Source organism: Heterocephalus glaber, unplaced genomic scaffold (genome assembly GCF_053883595.1).
Source record: "Heterocephalus glaber isolate CG9 unplaced genomic scaffold, H.glaber_assembly_v1.0 deba00001586, whole genome shotgun sequence".
In the NCBI taxonomy this organism is placed as follows: Eukaryota; Metazoa; Chordata; class Mammalia; order Rodentia; family Bathyergidae; genus Heterocephalus; species Heterocephalus glaber.
Genome location: NW_028258364.1, coordinates 17,133,395 through 17,161,351, shown reverse-complemented (window position 1 = coordinate 17,161,351; position 27,957 = coordinate 17,133,395). Strand labels below are relative to the sequence as shown.

The window sequence follows — 27,957 nt, the reverse complement described above, 5'->3', positions numbered from 1 at the left end:
AAAAACCATCCTTCTGAGCTCAGGAAGATGGCACAGTGGTGAGCAGCAGACAGAGGGCCTCTCTGAGTCTTGTTGAAAATTGGAGCTCACTGGGAGAGCACAGAGAGTCATTGCAATAAAGACACAAAAGGCTCCAGTGGTTGGTGAGTTAGTGGGATCAGCACCTCCTATTGCAACCCAAACTCACTGTGGGGGAGGGGCAGCTCCACCTGCAGTAGAACCCTGCAGAGTTCAAACCACAGGACATCAGGGAGCTCATTTCCAGTCTTACAGCCAGAAACCAGCCTGAATTTTGTGGACTATGGCTGCCTGTTGGATTAGGTGACACTGCCCATGTTGTTTACCAGTGAGAGCAGAGACACACCTTGAAGGGTTCATTTTTTTTCTTTTTCTTCTTTTCTTCTTCTTTCTCTTCTTTCTTTCTCCTGTTTTTGTCCTGCTTTGTCTTTTTCTTGATTGTTCTTATTTTTATAGGAGTGTGAATACAGTTTCTAGTTTTCTTGTTGCTGTTAGTTTGCTCTCTTCTTGTTTCTGTTCATTCCTTCTCTCTTTTCCTCCTGTCTTCACCAGTTTCCCAAAGTTTATAGAATCTTTCTGTGTTCTCTAGCCTTACTTCTAACCTTTTCCTCTCCTACTATTTATCTATCCTCTCCCTATCTTCTTCTAAGTATTCCCCCCAGAGGGTAAATTCACTGTATTGAAGGGTTCATTTACTGAAAACATATTTTTGATTGGTTCTAGATTTTCATATATAACTAAAAGACTAGTTCATGTGGTTAAAGGTGGCAGGTTAATAGTTACCACAATTTGTCACTTTCTAGACTGTATTTGATGCTATTGCTGATGCTGATTGTATTAATTTGGTTAAGGTGATGTGCTTGTTCTAGTCAGGTGTTCTTCCTGTTATACAAAGACTGGGATTGCCTAAGGGTCATTACAGACTCAAAACCCAAAGGCCAGCTATACCTGGAAGGCAATCAGAGCAGTAGCCATTCCCTGAAGGTTCTAAATATTAGCAATAAAGATACTTGCAATAAACAATATACAAATATCAACCCAGGAATTAAACCAAAAACACCAACAACAAATTAATAGAAATAAGAAGACACCTAAACAAGATGCAAACCCAGACTTTCAGCTCACCAAAGGCAATTACAGCAGGCAATGGGATGGAACAATCCAAAACTCAACCACCTGGACTCCCTGAACTAGTAAGAGGGGAAGTAACAAAACAGATAAAAGAGGCTCTGGAAGAAATGAAATCATAATTTCTCATATAGAGATGAAATTTCTCAGCAGAGATGAAAGACATGATTAATAACTAAAGCAGACACAGATAAAAAAAAATAGAGGAGCTGAGGAAAAATATGGAAACCATGAATACCCAGCATAGGAAAGAGATAGAAAACATGAAACACATCCAAGAAGATATCCAAGAGATTAAAAATTCTATTGAAAGTTTCCATAGCAGAATACGTGAAGGTGAGGACAGAATTTCAGATATAGAAGATAGAATTGCAGTTAGCAAACACTAAAAAAAAAAGAGTTCTTAAAAATAGCAAGGGACCATGAGAAATCAATCCAACAACTACTGGATGATGCCAAAAATAACTTAAAATTTATTGGAGTCAATGAAGGAGTAGGAGATGGTGCAAAAGACATAAATAAGCAATTCACAAAAGTAATTGCAGAAAACCTACCAAACAGGGAAAAAGAATTCATGTAAAGATAATTGTGGCATATAGAACTCCAACTAGCTGTGATCAAAAAAATCTACATGTAGACATATAATAGTCAAGATTCCAGAAATCCAACACAAGAACAAGAGTAAAAGCAGTTAGAGAAAAGAAACAAATCACATGCAAAGGAAAGCCCATCAGAATCACCGCAGACTTTTTAACACTAACCTTCAAGTCAAGGAGAGTCTGGAATGAAATATTTCAAGCCCTAAAAGAAAACAACCTCCAACCCAGAATGATGTACCCTGAAAAACTATCTTTCAAAATTGATGGAGAAATAAGATACTTTCATGACAAAGAGCACCTCAGGAACTTCATGAATACCAAACCACCACTACAAAAAATTCTACACAATATCCTAGGAAAAAACAATTAAGGTCACAATGCCATGAAGCCCAACAGACTATGTCCATCAGGTAAGGCAAGAATTAAATAGAAAAGGGAAAAAAAGGTGTCAAAAAAGCCCACGTGTCCATTTTTAGATGGACGGATAAGGAATAGATTATATATGTATACAATGTTGTATAATTTACTCTTAAAATAAAGGAAATTCTACAATATAAGGCAACATGAATGACCTTAGGGGACATTTTGTTAAGTGAAATAAGCCAGCCACAGATGGTTAAATACTGCATGATTCTACTTTTATATGCTATTTAAAATATTTGTAGTCACAGAAGTAAGGATTAGAAGGGTGATTGTTGGGGACTAGAGCAATGGTAAATGGAGAACCACATTCAGGGAGTATAAACTATCAGTTATACAATGTGGTGGTTCTCTACCAAGGAAATGAACACAAGTCATTTATTTTTATTTTAAAAATTTATTCTGGTAAAATTATTTGGCACGAACTGTACACTACTAATTGATTAGCTGTTCAATTCAGTACTGTTAGATATGTCTGCACTGTTGTACAAGATATTTACACAGAAGCATTAATTTGGGGTTTAACATGAAATCATACAAGTAAAATTAGTATAAACACAAATCCACACTGAATCATAACTAGTCATCCACATATGCTAAATATGTTCTAAATATCTGTTGTTTCTTCTACTGCTATTTTAAATCCAGCTCCATACAATGCTCTGCCACAGCCAGCACCCCCAAGACCCTGGACCGCGCACCCGCTCACCCCTGCCAATGGCTCCACCACCATGGAGGACATGAATGACTACAGCAATATAAAGGAGTTCACCGAGGGGTCCAAGACAAACGTGAGCTAGAACCAGCAGGATGGTGGTAAAATGTTATTGGAGGCTTGAGCTGGGATACAAGCAAGAAATATCTGACAGGATATTTATCTCAATTTGGGGAAGTTATAGACTGCACAATTAAAATAGACCCAGTCACTGGAAGATCAAGAGGGTTTGGATTTGTGTTTTTCAAAGATGCTGCTAGCGTTGATAAGGTTTTGGAGCTAAAAGAACACAAACTCTATGGGAAATTGATAAGACTCCAAGAGGTCCAAAGCTTTAAAAGAAAAGAACCCCCTAAAAAGGTTTTTGTGGGTGGATTGAGCCCAGATATTTCTGAAGAATAAATTAAAGAATTTTTGGAGCCTTTGGAGAGATTGAAAATATTGAACTTCCCATGGATACAAAACCAAATGAAAGGAGAGGATTTTGTTTTAACACATATGTAGATGAAAAGCCAGTCAAGAAATTGTTGGAAAGCAGATACCATCAGATTGGTTCTGGAAAGTGTGAAATCAAAGTTGCACAACCCAAAGAGGTATATCGGCAGCAACAGCAACAACAAAAAGGAGGAAGAGGTGCCACAGCTGGTGGGCGAGGGGGTACTAGGGGTCGAGGCCGAGGTCAGGGCCAAAACTGGAACCAAGGATTTAATAACTATTATAATCAAGATATGGAAATTACAATTGTGCCTAGGGTGGAGAGCAAAACTATAGTGGCTATGGCGCATATGATTATACTGGGTATAACTATTGGAACAACGGATATGGACAGGGATATGCAGACTACAGTGGTCAACAGAGCACTTACGGCAAAGCATCTCGAGGGGGTGGCAATCGCCAAAATAATCACCAGCCATACTAAAAAGGAAGACATTGGAGAAGACAGGAGATGCTAAAGAAATCTTGCAGGACAATAGTGAAGATTGGCTTTCTGTTGCTCTAATGATTATTTTGTAGAAGACTTTTTAGTGTACGAGACACAGCTGTGTCCAACTGTACATAGCTGCCAATTAGTTTTCTTTGTTTTTACTTTGTCCTTTGCTATGTGTTATGACTCAGTGTGGATTTGTGTTTATACTAATTTTATTTGTATGATTTCATGTTAAACCCCAAATAAGTACTTCTATGTAAATATCTTGTACAACAGTGCAGACATATCTAACAGTACTGAATTGAACAGCTAATCAATTAGTAGTATACAGTTCATGCTGAATAATTTTACCAGAATAAATTTTTAAAATAAAAATAAATAACTTGTGTTCATTTCCTTGGTAGAGAACCACCACGTTTATGCACTTTAGACAATCAAGAGGTTTTTTTCAAAGGGGCTATTTTTTTTTGTTTCTGCTTATTGTTAATTCTTAGATAAAGCGTAGTATTTTTACCATGAAAGGATCACTGTTTTAGTTAAATCAAATGACAGTTTGTTTTATTATTAATACAATTTACTGTCTGCTAAATTGGAATATGACTATAATTACAAACGTTACCTATATGGGATAGCTTCTCTCTTTTCATGACTTTAGTCCTTAGAATTCAACATTACATCATTTTGAGGTATTTTGAGTGAAATCTATTATGATTATATACAATATTGAACCATTGAATACATTTCCTGCTGTGTAATTAGATGTGTAACCATTGTCTCATAATGAATATGCTGCCTAACAATGGACTCCTTTATAAACACAACAATAGCATTTTGAATTTCATCATTATGAAAGATTAGAAATGTACAATTTAATTCCCAGGGTTTAACGTTAATGCAATACTAGCTGAAATATTTACGTTTTCTGTGCCAGTTTAATTAAGCATATTCATTGTCTTGAATCAAAACACAATTTGCACTGGGTTTAAATATTTCAGCATTATGTTTGTACAGAGTTTAAACACTATCATAGAGGACCCTTACAGTTAATTTTAAACTCCAGTAAATGAGTAATTTTGAGCTAACCCAAGCTTCTCGGTGCATTGTAACACAGATTTGCATTTCCTGACAAATTGAATTCCAGCCAGGTGTCACTCTTTAGAATCCCCAAGGTTTATCTCTGCCCTTTCTGCTCTGACATATGCTTTTGACATACCCGGGAAATCGCGTGATAGAAACCCGTGGAGTAGCAATACCCTCTACAGCAGGGGTCACCTGTAAAGAACCATTAATGAGGCCTCCCATAAACAAACTGTGCTGAACGATGACAGTGGCAGAGAAAATGAAAAGAGATATGATCTGCTAATACATATTGCATACATTGCAAGATTCTCTTAGAACCAAGTCTTCAGTTTCCCGAAAGCAAAACCAATCTTTTTGTTGTTGTTGTCATGGTTGTTGTCCATGTCTTCCATCCATGAGAAAATTATTTGGTGTTATCTTTTAAAAATTTTTCCCCCCAATTTGAGAAGTAGCCAGTATTTGTTTTAATTGAATTTCTTCAATGGATATATCATTTTCTTTCTGTTTACTTAGAAATGTCTGTCACTTTGAAAAATATATGGATCTAAAATGGAAAATTTTAGAAAATTCAATTAATATGTATATATGTCACAATGTAGTATTCCTAGTAGATTCCACCTTTGATCTGCAGAGTAATACAAGAGAGTAAAGAAAGTGTATTCACTTATAATGAGATGGAAATTGTGAAATAAAACTGAAGTTCAATGTTCAGACCATAAATTTTTCTTCAACTAGATTATGCTAGCAATGAAATATTACCTATCAAAAGAAACAGTAAAAATTTTTATTCAATTATTCAATTTTTCTAGAAATAGAATATCCTGTAAAACAAACAGGAACATATAGGCTATGACTTGATAACCTCGACAATCAACTATTTGGTTATCTGTAAACTTCATCTGTTTGATATATAGTATTTTTGATATATAGATATATATGCATTGTAATTTGATTTTTTGTTTATTGATGTTATTTGTAAATACCTTCTAAATAATGTATTTATTACTACACAAACCATAGGCATGTTAGAATTAAGTGAAGCTCAAATCAACAAGTTAGGAAAGTTTGATAAATATCCAAAGTTTGATATATTGACATATGCTTCATCTACTTATCTATCATATAATTTTCTAAAGCTTTTTGTGTAAAAATAATGCACACATCTTTTTGTGAAACTTGGCATACAATATGAATAGATAATTTGAGTTATATATTTATTTAAAAACACTAGGAAAAAAATTTCCATTTTCTTTTTATAAAATATGTCTAACAATATTGATAAAATGATTTATGCATAAAATCTGGCCATAGGTTATTTATGTTCCCCAAATATAAATATATAAAATAAAGTGAAAAATTTTTTAAATTCATTTTTGAGTCAATACATAATGGAATGCTGCTTTGTGAATCCGTAACATACAAGAACTCCATGATCCTCCTCCTCTCCAAGTGACAAGTATCCTGGGCTCCTCTGACTTGCTTTTCTGTCTGGCCTCAAATTCAAGGACTCTGAGAAACTTTGTTCACAGGCTTCTCTCTCTTCTCCCATTCCCAATTCTAAGATGACAATGTACATGAGCTTGAGAGGTTATAGCAGTGTGACAAATTGTGTGTGGGTGTGTATGTGTGCTTGTGTGATTTATCATTCCAACTGGCTTGTCGCCAACTTAAGCATAGAACCAATGCTTTAGAAATTCCACCTTGGGGAAGATGCCAAGTTAGGTCTTTTAATAGATTTTGGAGTAGTCATAGCCACTTTTTAGTTTCTCTGTTTACTATTTAGAGCAGAATAACTGACTAGTAAGACAATTAAAGATATCATCTAGAGGATGAAAGAATTTTTCTCTGCAAAACTAATTTTTCCTGTGCTTAATATAAAACTAAGCCCCTGTCATGTGAATTTTCTCTTTCAATTAATTCCTTCTATCTGTATAGTTAGTGTGCTATGGAATGAAAAGAAAGGCATTGTTTCCACTGTTTTGATCTGATTACTTATGTGAGAGACTGAACGTTTCCACAAACACAGTGACAGGGAAAATTAAGTCCTTTTTAGGTCCCTTTCAGGATATGTAGAGTCATTTAGACAAGGTTAAAGCAGACATTTATTTGAAACCCAGGGTAGAGAAAAATGGTGCATCAAAAGTTTTTGTTTTCCTCTGATTACGACGACTACTTGAAGCAGACTGGGCAATTACAAGATACTAGTACTTCAATAAATTAAAAGAGTTCTTTTCCTTTTACTTTTTAACCAGCCTGGAAAATTATATCTTTGGCTAAATTGAAATAATTTAAAATTGAAAATGAAGTTAAGTTCTTCAATGGATTGTGTGAGAAAAGTACATGTTATAAGTTATATAATGAGAATTATCTTACATGGTAGATATTCTAATTCTATTTAAAGTTTTTGTCATAGAATCATGGAAATAAAACTGAATTAACTGTGTAGGATTCTAACCATTCCTTTCTATTCTTTTATCCTTCCCTGTATTAGCCATCTTCACGTCACTATAATGAAATATCTGGGATAATTGAGAAAAGTTTTATTTTGGCTTTGGAAGTTTCAGTACAAAATCTGGCAAATGCACTGCTCTGTGGTTTTGGTGGAGTGGTGGATAGTAATGGTAGTGTATGTGCAACCGAGCAAAGTCCTGGTATCATGAGTCAGAAAGCAAAAGAGAGTCAGGAAAGGGGCCAACTTCCTGCAGTCCCTTTAATGTATGCTCTCAATGACATAAAGAACACTAGCCCTCAGCTCCTAATGTTTCACCACCTTCCAATAGCATCCCATGCAGACTAAACCTACCACAGGAGCTTGTGGGCTACAGTCAATATCCAAATTACTCAATTTCCCTTTCTTCCTTGCCCCACTAAGCAGCAATTGTTTTGGGGTTCCAGGTTCAATGACATGAATAAGTACAACATGAAAGAATGCAGTTCCTCTCTTCAGTGACTTTGTGTCAGTAGAGAGGAAGAGAATCCTGAACACTGTGTGGCATTGTGCATTGGTGCTCTTGTATGTTTTGCTTTTCTAAGTCTCCTAAGTGTCTTTTTGAGTCTTAAAACATACATCACCAATATACTTCTAAAAAACACCAAACTTAAGGAAGAAGTATTTAAAGGTAAAGATTGAGTAGATTTAATCTCATGATATTTTATGAACCACTAGCTGCCATAGTTACCATTATCATACCGTTAACCTTATTTTTAACTATTAAAATACTTTAATTAAATTTAGTGAACATAGGGTTACCAAACAAATTTGTTTTCTCTGGTCCTTATTCCTCATTTTTGCTTTTTCACTTTATACCTAACTAATTCTTCTGAGCCTTTAAAAAAATTCACATCAACTTCAGATTCTCAAGTTGTTCTATACATAAATGGTAGCGAATGATATTTGTAATTACATGACATACATGGAGAATGCTATGTGGAATAGGAAGAAATACTATATTGTATTACTGGCAGACATGTAGAATGACTAAATCATATTGTGTACATAGTAAATGGTATTAAAACATTACCACTTAGAACATTGACTACCTTCTCTTTCTCTTCATTCTATATTAGTCATATTATCCAATTCTTAGAATTTACCATACACATGTATATGATGATACCAGCATCAAAGTTATCTGAATCATAACCAAGAAGAATTAATTTTGAAAATAATCATTTCCATTATATTTCAGGGAAAATTCAAAGATGGAAAAAATAAAAGTTAAGGTTATCAAATTTCTTGTGGCCTTCACACGATAGTTTTTAAAGTTCTAAGTTTAAAAGTGTGTGTCAGTTACTAGGAGAAGCAGTCCCTGAGTTTGAATCAATGTCACTGAAAATCAACACAGTGAAGGCAGCTAACTGTGCCTGCTCCAATAAATTTGATGGCTCAGTGTATCAGAATATGAACATGTGCAAAAAAAAAAAAAAAAAAAACTGGTTAAGAGAATGCCGAAGTAAAAGCTAATGAGGATGGAGAAAATAAAAGCAACAATGACAAAGAGAAGTAGAAAAATATGTGTATATAGTAACATAAAAAGAGAAATGATGAGATTCTTACCAAAGTTTAAAGTATCCCGCAGAGCATGAAACATATGTGGGAAAAATGTGGGAGTTTGCTTTGTTAAAGACAAATTAAAATTTAAGCAAGTGTTCAAAAAAGTCTTTCTGATGAGCCAATCTATTTGATTAAGGATTCAGGGGTAGAAACATTAAAGCTCAGTTGTTCAAAGGCTGACGATCTCAGAGTGGCTTTGCTCTGAGAGCAAGCTGGAATTATTTGACTTACCCTTTCCTTCTCCAATTTCTATAATTTGCGTTTCAAATGATGCCAATATAAAGCTTTATGGGTGGAAGAAGGTGAGGAACAAGATGTTGAATAAAAAATTATACTATCTTACATTTTTTAAGTGTCTGATTCCTGTTTTCCTCTCATTGTTTATTTTTTCTGTTCCCTTACCAAAATTAAAGCTTCTATTTGTTAAAAAGAGAAGCAGTCATTTTAGACGAAACAATTTGCCAAAGGATAAGAATCATATCAAAGGAGTGCATAATCACACAGGCAGGTTAGGGATTATGTGGTGTAAATTCATCAGTGTGCTTTGTTGGTAGTTAATAATAGCTGGAGAGTGTCTTATACCCGCACACACTGCTACCCCTTTCTAACAAAAAGAAACAGCTACAGAGAACAAATGGCTAGTTTCTCAGTAGCTCTGTGAGATGCTTAGGTGCTAATGTTTCTAAATAGAAAGGCTTTAAGTGCCACAGCTATTTTAAGAACGTTAATGCTCAAAAAAAAATCCAGTGTATTATTACGGCTTCTATGATTCACTTTTAATACAGCTACTCATTAACCAAGACTTACTTTGGAGTTTTCCATTTTTAAACCTTGCCTATATTTTGTTATATATTGTTAAAAGCTGTTTTTTTTTTTTGAGAATCCCCCAAAACACATTTTTTGCTTCTTTGAATAATGCTAGAACACTTATAATGTATGAGAATATTTTTCTTAGGACATGAGAAATGAATTCCATTATCAACAGACAAGGCCAGCTAAAATATTACAGTGTACTTGTTTTGGTTTCTAATAAATACAAAAGTCGAAACTAAAATTTTCCAACGCATTTTTTTAAATTAACTCACAGGTATTTTGTGAACCTCATTCTGAAAATAATGATTCTAAATTATTTACTGTAGTTTTTTTAACGTTAATTGCAACATCTTGCGAATGCGAATCATTTGGCCAGTAGGTGGCACCATAGCTCTTTGGTTAGTTGGAAAGAATGTCAATTTTAAAATAGTTCAAAGAGCTCCTTACTAGTGATAAAAAAAGAAAAAAAAAAATGTTTTCTGTACGTTTTATATTTCTGTTCCTTCGCATCATATTCAGATATGGCTTTATATTTGGGTGTTCACTTCACAGATTATTAACAACCTGTCCTGCCCTTTTGTGACATACGTCCCTATTTATAATGCCATTTTGATTCTTAAATGCTAGCACTTTAAAACATAAAGAAAAACTCACCAATCCGCTCCTTCAGCTCTCAGTCATCTGTTTTCAAAACGTTCAAAACCACGGAAAGGAGGAGCCATGTGTCCGAGGTCACTACGTGGAGTTTCAGAAATCCATTCATCTTCTGTGTAAATTGACAAGGAACAAATTTCTTCTCCCTCTAATATTGAAATCAAAACTAGAGACTATGGACAACTGTGTATGTTTTACTTTGTTCATATTTTAATGAAACTCTCCCCCCTTTTTTTTTCTCTTGTTAGTCCATAGATCAGTGGCAGTCATTTTTCCTGACCAGCAACTTTCTTAATCCATACATAACATTAGGTCAGGTAATGAGGTCATTCCAGCTGATCCAGCCGTTTTTAAAAATGATCTTAGGAGCAACATCTTAGTAACTACTTAGGATGAGCCTGTTAATATTTCTCTTACAGCTCCAAGAGATGTATTTCTTTAACCATAGAGCGAAGTAGTCAGAGTCCGCATAAGACTTCCCACTCCTATTTGCCTGGAGCTCTCAGGCTGGCAGTCTTGAGGCTGGTTTCTCTCTCAGCCCAGCGTCAGTGCTGTTCCAGAGGCTGCAGAGCAGGTCCTGGGCCAGGCTCAAGCTTCTGAACTCATCCAGACTCTGAACTCAAATACTTTCGAGGATTCTTTGCCTCTCTCCTGTAGGCCCTGGCACAAATACCAACACTGCTGTGTAAGGGCATGCGACTCCTGGTCATCTTCAACAGAATCATATCCGACGGCCCTTCTTGTCATTTTTCCTGATTTCCTTTTTCTTATGGTATTTATCCACATCAACACGCAGTATTTTTAAGCAACTGGTTTGCTTATTGATTTACTTTTTTGTGTCTAGTCATTGATCGCAGTAGAATAGAAGCCTCACATGGTCCCTGATCTCAGCTTCCTTGTATGTCTTCACCACTTAGAAGGGTCCTGGAAAACTAATAATAATTCAATAAGCTGAATGTTAATTATTTTCTTTTGAATAAATAATCTTTTTGTGAACTAAAAAAGCTGTTTTTAAAGTTTGATTAGTACAAATTTTAATTCCTGAATTACTTGTAGTTCATACAAGGTTTTGTAAATGTTTCCTTTGGTACCTTCCTATATCTTTTTTAGTAATTGATGGTCACTGTAAGTTAAAAGGAATGAAAATATTAATAACACATCATTCTTTAGAGACCCGGTATATTTCTTATTATTCTTTCTTTTCTTCTTGTTATTTTTTAATAATTGTTTTATAAAGTACACTTAGTCAAAAAGGTGAATATTGATCTTGGAATTCCAATATATAATCACAAATTTAGGTATAGAAAAAAATAATCTATAAAGTTTATTTCTAAGCTTGAGGAATAGTCTCAGTCTTGACAAGTTTATTAATCTGAGATGATGAACTCCGGGTATTCTGTGTTCCAGTCTTGTACAAGTAGAGCGTTGTTGTGAAGCATAAGGGCTTACACCTATGGCCAATCACACCTCATTGGTACCTTGTGGTTTTGTGACTATAAACCATCTCGCCTCAGCTACAGATCAGTAAAGAGTGATGTCAGAACAGACACTAAAGATACATCACAGTTTTCCTCTTGAGGGAATATTTATCCAGGATTCCAACACTAATTGGTAAGGAGAATTTTATTACATCAAACACCATTATAAAAACAGACACCAAACCTTTGACTTTGGAGTTATTCAAGACTCTAATGAGTATAAACTGTTATACTCTACCAAAAGGAAAATAATTGTGCAAACTAAACCACCTCACTTGAAGCTCACACTACATTCATTTATTCTGTATGATATGATTTTTTATTGTGAATAAATGAAGTTTTATATTTATAAAGGCTACCTATAAACAAATGCTCTAATAATGGATTTGTTCTATGACTCTCACCAGTAATCAAAGAAAGAATTCTCATTATCAAAAAGGTTAAATTAGAATAAAGCAAAACATTGTATGTTCTTCATTAAATTATGAAAATTAGATATTTCTCAGTATGAAATATTTTTCTTAAAATATTAAAAAGTTAAAAATGAATCAATAAGATAACCAATTTCACATGCACTTGCAAGTTTGGCTAAAATCTTCAGAAAATAGAACACTGCAATGGAAATGAAAACCTATCAAAATCTCTAAAATCACTCTCTCTTACCTTGAAATAGATCCAGATACATTACACAAGAGTGGAATTAACCACTATTTAGTGTCCAGGAAAATAGGAGGAATAAATTTTTTAATCTATAAATGTCAATTTTATAAAAACTCCTTTTGTATATAAAATTGGAAAAGCAAAATGGATTCACAGAAAATGTTTGCATTACAGAAGCATATGATTTTTGTAGTGGTGTTCACTATGTGAATATGACTTTAAATGTTTCAGAAGAAAGGTCTGGGTAAATTAGCCATATGATGAGGAAAATAAGCCAATAAGCCACCTGTAGTTTTGTTTGCACAACAATAGGAAACACACATAGCTGATTCTTCTGATTTTAGACAGCACAATCTGTAACACCACTAAACACAAAGTGAATAATCATAGACAGGCTCCTTCAGTTCCAGCTATGCAAATTGTTTCCTGGGCATGAGGCTTAAATGGCAGGAAGACAGTAGATGGTTGAGAAAATTCAGAGAACACAACAATACCTTTTAAAAGATTAAAATGTGGCCTTTAGCATGTGTACCATGAATTTTCCTCATGAAGGAAAAGCAATATTTTTCCTAGATTGGAAAATTTGACATAAAGTTAATATGACTAATCCATATTAGCATCATAATTAGATATATTCCTAAACAAATATAGATATTTTGTTTTAAAAATGTATATTTTTGTATCATGTAATTCAGTGCAAAGAACATGAAATCAATCACACATACACACACACACACACACATACACATACCAAAAAAACCTGCTATTTTTGGGGGGACCAAACTGGGGGTTTTTTGGTACTGGAGATCGAACTCTGTTCCTTGCGCTTGCAGGGCAGGCGGTGGAACCACTGAGCTAAATCTCCGGCCCAAAATCTGGTATTTTTAAAATAAAGCTACTCTGAGAAATTTAAAATGTTAATGTGCCAGAAAAATTGTCAATGCTTTCTATCTTTAAAAACTGCTTCAAATAGAGTACATAGGTCATCTTTTCTCAGTCAAGCAGGGGATTTCTTTTTTTCCCTCTGTATTTTTAAGTGGTATATTTACTTAGCTACTTCGTCTCTTTATTTGGTAGCATGGGTGACTGATGGATGCTTGGTGACATCGCATAAATCTCAGTGTATGTCAAACTGTGGTAAAGTGAAATGGAAGGAATCTTGTCATCATTACTTGACCTTTACTTTAATGCTACTCTTATCAGACTGCCACTTAGTTTTGAGACTATACTGAGAAATGCAGTGCCTGCCCTCAATTTATAGTTGAGGGGAAAATAATACTCTGTTAGCAGACTTAATGTTTGTCTACAAGTTACAGTTATTCTAACACTCTTGTGACTATTTGTGAAGATATAAAAGAATTATTCTTCTCTGTGGATATCTCCATCTGCAATAATGAATATCACATTTTTAGAGAAAAAATAAATAATATATTTTGACTTACTGAGGGTTAAAATAATGTTATGCCTAGAAAATAGACAATGTGATAGGAAAATACTTCTACGCTCAAAATCACAAATAGTCTACTTTTCACATGTAAAAATTTAGTCCATGGAAGGATTTTAAATTACATTGATTCATTTTCAAATAGTAGAGACATTTCTGAAGCCCTGGTATAGTCATATGAGATTCTAGATGCAGTAAATCTTGGGAGTGGGGCAAAAACTCTATGTCTTTAAATAAAAACTATAACCTAGGATTAGAGAGAAAAACTAAAATGAACATGTTCTCTTAAAGAATAAAACCAAGTCTGAGAGTATGTCAGTAATTTTGTTGCTTTCTAGACAAACAAAACTAAATATTATTAAAGGTGTGGTGGTCCCACTGCAATGTAGCATTCTCAGCACCCATTATTTATGAAAAAAAGAAAAACTAGCTATAAAAGGAGGAGAAACTGTAATCCATCATGAAAACTAACAAACATACAAAGAGATAAGTAAAATATGACAAATAAACAGGGAAAAATCAATTAATAGTAATGGGAAAAATGACCAAGACTAGAATTAGCATAGAACAATGGAAATAGCTATGGTAATTTCACTGCATCTGTTTAAAAAAGGATAAGAAAGTGAGACATGATGAGTAATTAAAACATAAAAAAAACTATCAAATTCAACTTGTAGAGATATTTTAAAAATGTAAAATGAAATAAAAAGTAAAACAGATTTGAATAAGAGCAGATTGGCCACCTTACAATATGATCAATGACAACGCAAAGAAAAAAAAAATTACCGTCAAACTCAATGTAAAATGATGTTGAATTTGGGACATTATCAAGAAATACAACATTTGTATAAGAGCCCAGAAGTCAGGGAAAATTTTAAATAATTTTATTTTTTAAATTTTATAACAGTGACATACAGATTCAAAATATTAAATTTCAAGCAATAAAAAATATGAAGGTAACTTCACCAGAATCTATCATAATCAAATTGCTGAAAATATATGATAATTAAAATTTTTCAAGCAGAAGTAAGAATCATGGCTTACAGAGGAATAAATAAAAGAATTACAATAAGTTTTACATCAGAACCATCACAGGGCAAAAGGCAATGGACTTTTTTCTTTTTGATTCCCCTGATACTGAAGACTAGTCCTACGAACATGAAGCTACATCTTTAGCCTTTTAAATTTATTTCTTTTTGTGGTTTTAGAAAATTTCTTCCGAAGTTGTCCAGACTGACCTTGTACTGTTCCCCTTCCATCTCAGTCTCCCTCCTAAGTACCTGGGATTACACACGTGTACCACCACACTCAGAATGGAAAATTATTTTTAAAATATCAAAAGAAAAACTCTTAACCTATATTTCTATATAGCCAAACACCTTTCAAAAATAAATACCTTGCTCATCTCCTTTCCAGTGAAATTGGTGAGCATTATTTTTTAAAAGTAACCCTTTAAAACCTGCAGAAATCATCCTAGTAACAAATAACAGATAAGGAAACATCTGTTCAAGACATCTACAAATTTCAGTGGGGAAATTAAAAGTCTGACAGATATTATTTTTCTCCCATGATCAGCAAAGCAGAGACTCCAATCCAGAAAGGAGAATATAGGGCTCCACCCTCTTCTCAGGTCCCAGCTAGAGGGGTTTCCGCTCAGGAAGAAAAGAACTTCATATCTTCTCAACTTACCCCCAGATACCTACCACTAAGGCTAAACCTTGAACAAGTGCAGTCTAGAGATGGGGACGCCTTTCTTCTCCACAAACCCACCCATGGGACACAAGCTGTGCTTTAGTATTAGATTTTTACAAACAAAGAGTCCCCATAGCCTTTCATGTGGCTAGAGGTGGAGGATCCACACAGAGAACGCATCAGAAGACTGCAGGCTGTGGCCAGCCTCTGCACTAAATCTCAGCTCCTAAAGCAGGGACAGATTTAGAAGAAGCTTGCCTTTGTCCCATCCCCAACTAGAGATGAACAAACAGCATTTTGCTAAAGGTAATTTTGTAATTATAAAAAATAATACAATAGCATATTTCTCTTCATATTTTTACCTGATGTAAAAGCCAATTATAAGTTCAAAATAGAGTTATGAACAAGGAATATTTCAAGGAATAAAATGTAATGTTTAATTTCATTTTTTGTTGCTTCAAAAGGAAAAAAAACAATTTTAGATATGTAAAGACTTACACTTCTTCACTATCTATAAAATTAAAACTGAGAAAATGGAAAGGAAAAATACAAAAACTAATTTAGTTATGAATTTAAAAAATTGTCAGTATTTGAAAATAAAGTACATAAATGGTAAGTATATACATAATTTGAGCAACACTCTCAATTAAAGCAAGGAAACTAACCATTCTTTCCAAAAATAGAAAAATATAAACCACATTCATTTCAACTATAATGAAACTTCACTAAGATAAATCATATTCTGTACAATAAAGTAAGGAAATAAACTAAGAATGCTAAAATTATACAAAGTTTAGGGTCTTATCATTATGGAATTACATTGAAATTGAGTAAAAGAGGCAAAACTAGAATATTCTCAAATATTTACAAATTACAAATTAAGTAATATACTTCTAAATAAATCATAGCTAAAGAAGTTACATAAAGAAAATTAGAAAATATTTTGTCTTGGTTTAAAATGAAAAAAATATAAAATATCAAATTAATGGAGTATAGCTAAACAGTTCTTAAGAGAAATACTGTGATATTAAAATGTCATTATTTTTCAAAAAGACAAAGCCAGTGAATTACCTTAAGTAACTAAAAAAGATTATCCAGCACGAGCCCACTTTGATAAACAGAAGGAAACAAATTAAATATACATGAGTAGAAATCAATGAACTCGAAAAGAGAAAAACAAAATTAAGATCATATGATGCTTTAAAGATCCATAAAAATGATAAAATTCTAACTTATCTAGGTAAGAATGAGAAAATGCAAATTTCCAATATTGGTAATGAAAACAGAGATATCACAGGTGAATAACATTCTTGGGCATTTATTTTATTCAAATTTTTATATTGTAGTATGATAATGCTTTGAAGATCAATTTATGTTCAAGATTATTTATAATTCTTTACCAGTTAGAGCGATTTAAGTGTAACCTCTTTTCTCTCAATGTTTTAAATCCGAAGATACAAAATAGCAAGAAACAAACAAAAGCCCACAACAGCAACTATACAGATAAGGTAAGGATAGAACTGGGCCAAGTATTTACAAATTAGATGATAAGAATGTAAACAAGGAGCATTCCTGGAAGATGGGGCTTTGGGCACGATAGGGGTGCGAGGGTGGCAGATTTGGTACCTTTTATCCTCCCAAAGGCGTCATAGTCCTCCAACTTCCCAGCACGAAACCTTGATTGCTGGTGGTTCAATGCTGTTTGTTTTGATTCTGTAAATTGCCTTACTCAGAGGTAAATGCTTTGCTCAACACAACACCTCATCTGGAGGACCAGAAAACTGGGCGAGCAGGGATGCGAAGGGCAGGGCCTTTTGCCAAATACAGAACCACTCTGAAGCTCAGCCTGGCCACAGAGCTCCGTGTCAGTTTAGTGGAGATCTGGGCTCCAGTTGGCCTGCAATAGCCTCTTCCTCTGTCCGTCTCGGTGGTGTTCACTTCCTCATAGAGCTAATTTTGAAAAGTCTAACTTTTCAGTGGATTGAGAAGCAGACAGAAAAATGTGACTGAGGTGCATAAAATGGTCAGGATGACCAGAAAGAAAAAAAAAAAAAAGAAAGGTTAAACTGTTGAATTGAAGTAATAAACAGGAAATGAAAAATATTTCTTGGAAATGCACTTTATGTAACTAAATAAGAGTAAAAATAGCTTGCAAAGCTAATTTACTTAAAAAGAAAGTGGAACAGAACCATTGGACAATTCAATACCTAGATGGCTTGACTGCCAAGCTCTGTCAGCATTGACACCATGGCCAGGCAAAGTTTAGAGTGCTGATGAGAAAAACTGTGCCAAGCTAACGCTGAAAATTGCTTTAACTTAAACACTAATGCCAGTTTGCTTTTACATCATGATAAAGTGTAGAGAAGACTAACATAAAACTTTTATATGACAGACATTGTTGGTATCTGCATCTAGTTATTTGTGAACTCTTTGCTTATCCTTCCTCACTTGTCCTGCCTCATGTATATCTGCTAGGAATGAATCCAAGCACCTAGTTTCTAAAACAGGAAATCTGGAAGCCAATTTAGAATCTTCCTCATGTAATCCTAACATGTGTTTGCTATATCATGGCCAAACTGGCTGCTACCTCTGTATTAATGTTTTATTTCATCCTTAGCTTTCTCTCAGTCTGCTGTTAATTCTGTAAACCTGGCAATGAATATTGGTCAGATTATCTCAATAGTTGTCTTGCAAACATGGTCTTCAAAACCAAACTAAGAATTGTACAAATAATGAGTACTGCAAATGCAACTTTAATCATATTTTCATTTTACAAGATATTTCTATTAGCCTTTAAGTCTAGTCACAGGTTCCTTAACTAACATGTGCATGGCCTCAGTAATGTTTCTATGAATTATCTTTTCAGATATTTATCTTCATATCAAATCTGTTGTCAAATATACTATACTATACTCTTTTCTTTGGGATTTTCCAGTTTTCACATAATTTGTAAGCTTTCTGAAAAGAAAGTTATTGTCTATATAGCACTGGTTACAAAAAAAAAGATTTTTTCCAAACACTTTTCATAATGAAAATTCAATTTTGTAAGAAATTTCCAGGAATAAAGACCTATAAACCTTAATGTCCAACAGCATAGAAACAGAATCATCACTTAGCTTACTTACTGCAGGCTATGTGGAAAATTTGTGGGTCATTTTGTACTCTCTATTAAACTGTATTTTGATTTCAGGATGCTTTACCTCACTGGGAAAGTTCTGAAAGTGATGAATGTTAAACCAGAACATCTACTTGCAGTAATAACTTGTGTGTCAGCTTTAGATGGCATATCAAAAATATATGAGACTAATGTATAGATGGGCATGGCTTTGTATTTGATATAATAAATTATCATTATTAATAATTTCTTTGCAAAATAGAAAGCATTAAACAGTATGCATAGGTAAACAAGAGGAAGAGCCAAACTCTTATGTGTTCCCTGGAATGATTGGTGGTATGAAGGGTTGACACTAATTGGTCTAGCACTGCCCCTGTCTCTGTACCCCTTCCCGCTATTGGGAAGATGTCAACAGTAAATGGGCATTTGAACATCACAATAATTCTTGAGTTATATGCAAGTAGAATAGTTTCCATGTCATAAAGGAAGAAATTATTTATATGTCATCATCCTTACATCATAGTTAACCTTAAAGGCTTTTCTTAAGATGTTGGAAATAGAACTCAAGGCCTTACAAGTGCTTTGGGCAAGTGCTCTATCACCAAACTGTGCCCAAACCTAACACCTATATATTTTTTAAACTTGTACATTATAATAAAAAGAATTCTGATTCCCTATATCTAATTTATCCAAAATTTAATTGCAGAACAGAAATAAATAAATAATGCTTTAATAAAATTAAAGTACAAACTTTACTGACTAATAGATGACATTTCTAGATAGCAAGGCTAAATATTTTAATTATCACAATAACTCCAAATGAATTATGGAGAGTCTTAGGAAAAGAATTTTTTACAGTAAGAGTATAAATTACTACAACTTATGTGAGACGAAAACAATAAGGAAAATGTATCTTCATTAGATAAGAAACTCTAAAACTCTAGTATTTGAAGTAAGAACAACAATAAAAAGAAATTTTTAAAGGATAATTGTATTTTTAACCATTTTTACCTTAATATTACAACACATCCACTTATTTCTTCTATCCCTCCAAACTATACTGAATAACTTCTTTGAGGAAAGCCAACTCTACACATTGTAGGGACATCAAGCAGTGTAAGGGGAGCCCCATGTATTAAGGACCTGGAGGTTCTCCTGAACAGATACGCAGGTATTGAGGTTCACTTGAAGTCGTGTAATTGAGCCATTTTGGTCTAGAGCACCATCTCACGTGAGATTCTGTGCCCAAACCATTCAGGGGCACTATACCTGAATGTTGATCCCCTGAAACTGTTGTCCAAAGAACTGTTTTCCTACCTTGTAATAGTTACCCAATACAGCAATAAAGAGAAGTGAGAATGTCATAGCAGACAGAAGCTAATAACAATTTGAAAATTGTAAGGCAAGTGAAATGGGCAGAACATAGATAGGATTGAAAATATATGGATGAATAATAAAAAGCAAGGAGAACTTAGACTTCAGAGTATCCTCTGTCCTCACTATCCAAAAACAAAACAAAGCAAAAAACACTATCCCCACAATATTGTCAAAAGACTAATGTCTTGCTCTTAGGATGGATGCTGTATCCCACCAGATACAGCTATGGAAAGACATGCTGAACTTACATAAAGTAAACTAGATAGCAATCTACTTTGTGATCCACAAGAAATTTTCCCTCCCTTCTAGATGTGGTAACTACTCCCCTGGAATTGTGAAATTTAGATTGACCTCTACTCATATTGAATACTTATTGAAGCAAATACTGTGAGAAAAGCTTATTGTGAGAGTTGAGTAGGGAGAACAGAAGAGACTGTGGGTATGAGTGGTTGAAACTACATACTGCATATTGAGCATGACGTACTTTCTAAAAGTTCATAACTTGAAATAACAGCATACGTAGACATTTCATTTGTACATAAGGAAATATGAAAAAATAGCTTCAAATAGAAATGGAACTTGAGAGTGCAAAGGACTAGTGGGCAGAAGACTGTCCACCTCATTAGCTGCATTTGATTCTACATAAATTTTTACACTGACGGCATATAATATGCTTAGAAATTAACATTCATTAAAAGGATCATAGTAAATTGGTTAAAGTTCAAATGTGAGGGAAATTCTATTTCCAGCTAATGTGACAGTCACCAAGACAATATTCATGCATTCAAAGAATAGACTCATTACTGAGGAAAGAATATAACAATGTGGTCAAGTTTAAGTGTGAGTGATTTAGGGACAGACAGCACTTTTGAAGCTCTATTTGATACTAACTCTTATTCCTGAGCTAGATACATAGTTTTCTTATCTCTAAAAAGTAATGTAACACCACACAGTTCTTTGAAAATTAAAAATGAGAGAGCCTGTAAAGTATTTTGACAGTACCTGGTACATTATAAGTCAACACACATTAGCTATATATTTCACTATGAAATATTTACTAAGTAGCTTTATATACACAGGACCCTCTGAAGTCTGAGTATAAAAATATGAATAAAGCAAGGATGATTTCTGCATGTGAAGTTGGTAATATAAATAAAACCCAAAGAAGAAAAGAAAGCCAGACATTTTTTTAAAAAAGGAGATACTGGTGAGTGTGTGTGTGTGGGTGGGTGGGTGGGTGAGTGTGGGTAGTATACTTTTCAAAGTCTTCACTTGACTTGCACAGGAGATGTCTAAATTAGTCAGCCTGGTCTTGCATGGGTGTCTTAAATAATGGAAATCCATTTCTCATAGTTCTGGAGTCTGGAATTACAAGGTCAAGTTTCTAGTTAATGTGATTGGAAAGGGCTATCTTCATGGTTATAGATGGCTATCTTCTTTTTTGTTTTGTATTTTTTGGGGGAGGAGTGAAAGGGATTCTTTTGAGACAGGGTCTCTAGACTGGCCATGAACTTAGTATGCTGCCCAGTGTGGCTTTGAACTAGTGATCTTCTTGCCTCAGCTTCCTGAGTGCTATACTACATACACCACCATGCCCAGACCAGATGGCTATTCTCTTACTGCTTCTTCACGTGATCTTTTCTCCATGGTCATACAGAAAGAGTAAAGGAACACACTGGTGTCTCTTCTTAAGAGGATATGCACCTTGTTGGATCAGGCTTCCACTCTATGGCTTTATATAACCTTAGTGACTCCTCTAAATGTCCTATCTTCAAATACAGCCACACTGAGTTCTATGTTTTGTTTTGTTTTTTCTTTCAGTACTTGTGAAACGATCTAGGGACGCTCTGCCATAGAACTACTGCCCCAGCCCTTTTTTGAATTTTTATTTTGAGACAAGTTTTCATTAAGTTGTCTAGGGTGGCCTCAAACTCATGATCTTCCTGACTGAGCCACTTAAGTAGCTGGAATTATGGGCATGTACCACAGTGCCTGGCTGATTGAATTTTAAGGATTCACTGGTTGAATTAGAAGGGAGAAAGTTATTCCATCTGTAACACAAGCATAAGAAAATAGGCTTTAAAAGTTAGACAAGAGTAAGAAAAAATCTCACTGTGTATTGGTACATTTCAGTAAGTAAAAGGAACCCAATGTGAAAAGCAGCATTGGTAAGCTAGGACAAGTATAAAATAACAGTAGATTAGAATGGAATGGGGTGTGGTATGATAGGGACCTGCTGGTCATGGTTTTAGTTATGAAGAAAAATTCAATGCAATGCATGTTTGAGAAACATCACTATGTTAGCTTCACTGAGAATAGAGGGTAAACATTAATATACTAAGAGCTTATCAAATATGCAAAATAAAGAAGTGATAAATAAGCAAAAGTATGAGTAACATATTTACAAAATTAATATAAATTATAGTACATTTAAACTCCCTCTATTAAAAGAAAATGCAGATTAAAATATCAAGGGACTGTTGCTTTTATCTCATTGTTAAAGGGAACAAAGTAAGGTTAAAAAAAACCCACTCCAATGTGTATTACAGGCAAACCAAACTGAGATGATACTAAAGCAAAGAAATTTAGCATGAGGCTCCCCATGTGAATACCTGGAAAAGATCAAAAGAACATTGTCTTGTTTTCCTGTTGCCACTTCTGGGCTACTAACAGCCACATGGAAATGCATTGGGCTGCTTTTAGTCACAAAAACTAAGAAATTTCTTAATCTGTTTGGACTGCCTTAGCAAGTACAAAGACTGTTTTGCTTATAAATAGCAGAGATTCATTTCTCAAAGTTAGAGAGAATGGGAAGTTAGTTTTTAAGGTGCCAGTGCCAGGGATGTAGCTCAATGGCTCTGCACCTTCCTGGCAAGCCCAAGATCCTAAATTCAATCCCTGGTGCCAAAAAATAAATAAATAAAATAGTTTTTAAGGTGCCACCAGACTGCACCTGGCTGAACCTGCTTCCTGGTTCACAGATGGTGTCTCTGGGTTTCTCCTCACGTGGTGTGAGAAGGGAGACCTCTCTGAGGCTTCTTTCATAAGGGCACTAATCCCCTTATTCACATCTCCGTACACATGATCTCATCACTTCCCAAAGGTTTCATAGGGGTTAACATTTCAAGGTACACATATTAAGGGGACACAAGCATTCAGATCATAGTACAATTGTATGAGTATGATGGAGAAGGTGCTGTGGAAAGAAAACTAATCTTCCTGAAATGATCTAGTATATTACATCTGAGGAAAACAGCCATATGCTCAGGCCAAAGGTGCCCTAATCAAGATAGTAGAAGTCAGTGGAAGACTTAGTCCTCTTTACTCAACTCTGGACAAAATACAGGCTCTCTGAAGCAGAGAAAACCAGAAGCAGCCGCACTAGAAAAACAGAAAGGATCCATACTCATGCAAAAGAAAATGCATGAAGAAGAAATTATGAAGACTTCTTGGGGCATTCATGCCTGAGAGATATGCCTCATGGAGAGAGAGGCATGTGACTTAAAGTAATAGAAAGTATTTGCTTCTATGAGGTAGATTTCCATTTTGTAGTAGAAATACTTTCATTTGATTTTTAACAGAGCAATTCATATTTGGTATACTATTCTCAGCTAAGCAAAGTTGTAAAACCTAAAGTAACCTTGAAATATATTAATATCATGCAATTTCAGTTCAGCAAACCTGTGCTAAAGAAATTATCAGAAACTCTAGGAATCTTCTATGATATTAGTCACAATGTTATTTATATTAAGAAAAGGGTAAGGATGTTTCCATATTATGTAGCTACCCAAATTGTGTTTTCACAAAATATTATATTGATGTGGATATCTTCTCACATATATTGATAAAAGAAAATAGTGCATATTTCTAGTTAAACTATATACTTAAAAGATTAGATATACATACATGTGTATATATTAAAAAGAAAAACATAGGCCTGGTCTGCTACTTTATATATTACAGCAGTCTTGATAATATCAAATTTATTATCTTCTATACTCACATTTTATAAAATGGGATTACATTGCACAGCACAGTACAACACACTACCTGCATATAGTTCTCTCTTCTCATACACACACACACACACACACACACACACACACACACAGGTGCATAGTTTTTCTCCTATCACCTCATGCATGCTCTTTTCAGAGTTAACCATGTAACATCTAGATGTTGATCGTTGCAGTCATTGATTTTATGATTTTATATCTATCTAGTATATTGGACTACTTATGGATAATATAAATAGACCAGTTATTTTCTATCTTTTTGCTTAAAAATCACCTCATTGCAATACTGCAAAGATATTGACTGGCTCATAAATCTACTCCTGTGGACTGAAATTTAAGAATTGTGTCACCTAAAAATCTCCTTAGAATGTTTTTATCAGAATTACATTATAACTTCTATTTGTTTTACTTATATACAAACAAAAACATGTTTAAGATATGAATTTCACAAATTTCCTTTGATAATGATATTTCTTTTGGTAATAATATTTCTTCTAAAACAAGAAAATGGAGAAATCTAGCTTTTCCTCTTAAGTCAGTATAATGTTAAATATTTAATTATCTCTCATAATTGGCATAATATTTTTTGGAAAATGAAGAGCCAGCTACTTATTGAGATATGCTTACACCTTACTAGAGTGATTTAACTGAAATTAATGTTTTAAAAAACATATGGGATTAAGGTTAAGTTGTTATCATTTATGTGAAATGATGGTGAAGTTTTTGCTTTTAAAAATAGAATAAAAGCACCAATCTAAAAGATTAAGTATGGAAAAGAGGGTTACTTTTATATTTCCCCCATAGATACAATTTTAAAATTTGGAATTGGATATGATTTGAATGTATGGCCTCCAAAAGTTTGTATCCTGGAAAATTAATCCTAATGCAGGGGAGGGGGAACCTCACGAAGGTATTTAGATTTCAAGGGTGACACCTTTGTGATTGGATTAACGCCAGTAGAATAAAGACTTATGGGAGTGGGTTAGCTCTATTCTGTTCTTCCATCATTTGAGGAATTTTGTTTTCTTCCCCTCCAGAGGGTGTAGAATTCAAGATGCCACCTTGGAAGCAGAGATAGGGCCTAAACAGATGTCTAAAATATCTAGGCACTTTGATCTTAGATTTCTTAGCCTCCACAACTGTGAGAAATAAATTTTGTTCTTATTAAATACCCAATTTCAGATTTCTCTTATAGCAACACAAAGGGGACTAAGAGAGCATCTCACTATGTTAAAATGTAGCCCTTTTAAGTCTGTTCTCTAATGTGAATCTAGGTACTTATCAGTTATGCTTTATACACTCCACATGATTCATATTAGCAAATTATCAATCAGTTGCCACTTCAATAAATAATAATAATGCCCCATCCATCCTTGCAATTTCTCACAGTAATCCTGGTTAAAATACAATGAACCTACTAACAAAGATGTGGTGTGGGCTAGGCATGGTGGAGTACACTTGTTATCCCTTCACCATAGACAGCAGAGGCAGATGGGTCAAAAGTTCAAACCCAGCCTGGAAAACCTAGAAATTTAGGGAGATCTTTTCTTAAAATAAACAATTAAACACATGGTTTGGGGGTAAAGCTCAGTGCAAAGTTCCTGGGTTTAATTCCAAATACATTTAAAAAAAGATGTGTCATGAAGATAACACAAAAATCAGTTATTATGATTATTCAAGAAAATAAGTTTAGCCAAAGAAATAACTTATTGGTATGAGAAAATGACATTGATAGCAAATACATCCCCCACCTTTTTATAAATTATAATTGACTTTTTTTGCTCTTGTTGTTAAATTCTTTTATTGGTACATTTTAGGTATATAACACAATTACATTTCTCATTGGGAATTGTACCTTTACATAATGCATCTTGGTTCTTACTTTTTCCCCATTCCTAGCCCTCCTTTCACCCCCTCCACCCTTCCCTATTTACAAAGACTTTATTTCCATTTTTCCATTTCTTAGCATTTTTCCTTTCCCTTCTTTCCTCTCCCCTGCCCCTACCCGATTGGACATTTTCTTCCTATATTGCATTATCGATTATTCATTCTGATCATTGGTACATTTTAGGTATACAATATAATGACATTCATCATTGGAAATTTGCACCTTTACATAATCTCTCTTGGTTCTTATTTTTCACCCTTGCCCAGCCCTCCCTTCAACCCCTCCATTCCTCCCTATTTACAAAGACTTTGTTCCTATTTTTCCATTTTCTCATATTAATCCTATTCCCTTCTATCCTTTCCCCTAGCCCTCCCACTTCCTTCCCCTTTGCCCCTTTTCTTCCTATTTCACATTACCTATTATACATTTTAGTCCTTATTTACACTTTCAGCTTCTCACACCAGAGAAACTATTCGGTATTTATACATGTGTGTCCTATTTATTTCACTTAAGAGTATCACCTCAGTGTGCATCCACTTAGCTATAAATGTCTCTAATTTCTCATTTTTTATGGCTGAGTAGTACTCCATTTTATTTTAAAAAACACATTTTCTTTATCCAGCCTCCAGTTGATGGGCATTTGGGCTGTTTCCAAGTTTTAGTGATGACAAACTGTGCTGCTATGAACATGGATGCACATATATAACTGTGGTAAGATTCTTTTAATTCTTTGGGGAAGATCCTCAGCAGTGGAATAGCAGGGTCAAATGGAACTTCCAGTCCTAGTTCTTTGAGGTATCTCCATACTGATTTCCACAGTGGTTGCACCAGTCTACACTCCCACCAGCAGTAGAGCAGGGTTCCTCTTTCCCCACAGCCCCGCCAGCATTTGTTATTGGTTGATTTCATAACAGCAGCCATTCTTTCTGGAGTGAGGTGGAATCTTAGCATTGTTTTCATTTGCATATCTCAAATGACCAGTGACGTTGAACATTTTTTCATGTATTTATTTGCTATTTCTACTTCTTTGTCTGAGAAATGTCTGTTCATTTCAGATGCCCATTTTAGGATTGGGTCTTTAAATTTGGGAGGTCTGATCTTTTTAAATTCTTTATAGATTTGAGATAGTAGACCTTTGTCTGAGGAAGAGCAGGTGAAGATTTTTTCCCACATTGTGGGTTGTCTCTTTACATTGCTGGTGGTTTCTCTTGCTGTGCAGAAGCTTTTTAATAAGAAGAGGTCCCACTTGTTGACTGTTTGTGCTAGTTCATGGGCAACTGAGTTTTTGTTCATAAAATCTTTTCCTACACTGATGTCTTCAGGAGTTCTACTTAACCTCTGTTCCAACTGGTTCAGAGTTTCTATTTTAATATTTAGATCGTTAATCCATTTTTATTTTAGTTTAGTGCATAACAAAAGATATAGGTCTGGTTTTAATCTTTGGCAAGTTGAAGCCCAATTTTTCCAGCACCATTTATTTAAGAGGCTATCTTTGCTCCAGTGAGGGTGTTTGGTTCCTTTATCGAAGATGAGATGGCTGAGTGTGTCTGGCATTGTTTCTATATCTTCTAATCTGTTCCACTGGTCCTCAGGTCTCTTTCTTTGCCAGTACTATGCTGTTTTCATCACAGTAGCTTTGTAGTATAGTGGCAGGTTGGGGATTGTGATACCCCCAGCCATGTCTCTGATACCTAGAATTGCTTTTGCTTTTCTGGCTCTCTTCTTGTTCCAAATGAATTTTTGGATTGTTTTCTCAAGGTCCATGAAGCATGCTGCTGGGATCTCAATTGGAATTGCATTAAATCTATATAGCAGTTTTGGAAGTATGGCCATTTTCACTATATTAATCCTTCCTACCCAGGAGCAGGGGATGTCTCT

General features: G+C 34.5%; 1 pseudogene; it reads left to right on the top strand.

Annotated features, from left to right (window-relative positions):
* The first annotated feature begins 1,376 nt into the window (after positions 1–1,376).
* On the top strand, positions 1,377–3,898 carry LOC101707978 (heterogeneous nuclear ribonucleoprotein D-like pseudogene; annotated as a pseudogene).
* The last annotated feature ends 24,059 nt before the right edge of the window (positions 3,899–27,957 follow it).